The sequence below is a fragment of the Eutrema salsugineum genome, unplaced genomic scaffold, assembly GCF_000478725.1.
Source record: "Eutrema salsugineum unplaced genomic scaffold, Eutsalg1_0 scaffold_11, whole genome shotgun sequence".
Lineage (NCBI taxonomy): Eukaryota > Viridiplantae > Streptophyta > Magnoliopsida > Brassicales > Brassicaceae > Eutrema > Eutrema salsugineum.
Genome location: NW_006256901.1, coordinates 11,391,256 through 11,392,306, shown reverse-complemented (window position 1 = coordinate 11,392,306; position 1,051 = coordinate 11,391,256). Strand labels below are relative to the sequence as shown.

Sequence of the window (1,051 nt, the reverse complement as noted above, 5' to 3'; positions counted from 1 at the left end):
GTTCAAGTCTACCGATTTGTGAAGCTAGCTGGTTCGTCGTGACTCCCTGCTGTTGTACAAATTGATTGTTAAAATTCGTACCTTGGTAGTTATATGGCTGTCGCGGTTGGTATGGTACTATTCCTCCAAAGTTTCCGCCTTGAAACTTCTTTTGGAATGATTTTTGCTGAGGTGGATAGTACTGATCTTGAGGATTCTCCACATTTGGATTGCGGTAAGAGAGATTGTTGTAATTTTCATTCCGGAAGTTGTTGTTGAAGTTGTTGTTGGAGCGATTTTGGTATGGCACTAGTGCTCCTACGTAGTTCACATCTTCTTCTTGAAATGCTTGATTAATGTGATCGATATCACTAGGTCCTTCATCTTCTGCGCCATTTTTGGTTTCACAAGCATGGATCGGGCGATTGTTGCTCCTCAGAAGCTGGCTCACCATGTTCTTCAACTCGGTTATCTCCTTGTTGTCTGTTCCGGCTTGCTTCATTGATCGATCATATTCAGGACAATCATTGCTATTGGCTTGAGCCAAATTCTCGATGAGGGCTCTTCCTTGAGTTATCGTCTTTTGCCCAAAATCTCCATTGCTAGCTGTATCAAGTGAAAGTTTGTATTTTGGTTGCAAACCTCGATAAAATGTGCTCAGCAAGCTTGATCCATGAAATCCATGATGAGGGCAATCACGTTCATACTCCTTAAAATGTTCCCAAGCTTCATAGAAAGATTCAGTTGGCCCTTGTTGAAAGGTTGAGATCTTCGTTCTCAAATTGTTCGACCTTGACTTAGTGTAGAAGTGGTTCAAGAAAGCAGTTCTACATTCTTCCCAATTAGTAATCGATCCTGCAGGCAAAGACTTCAACCAACGGTGAGTTTATCTGCTAATGAAAAAGGGAACAACTTACACTTTAGATAGTCAGGTGGAATTTGGTTTGATCTCATCATGCTGCAAATTTCTTCAAAAAGCTCGATATGGTCCATTGGGTGCTCAGAAGGAACTCCATGGAACTGGTTTTGCTTCACCAATGAGATGATTTGAGGCTTGACTTCAAACTCATTC

General features: G+C 41.5%; 1 non-coding gene across 1 annotated transcript; it reads left to right on the top strand.

Moving 5' to 3' along the window:
• Positions 1–656: 656 nt before the first annotated feature.
• On the top strand, positions 657–763 carry LOC112090031. Its single transcript, XR_002901390.1, has one exon. It is a non-coding gene; the product is annotated as a small nucleolar RNA R71 (small nucleolar RNA).
• Positions 764–1,051: the final 288 nt, after the last annotated feature.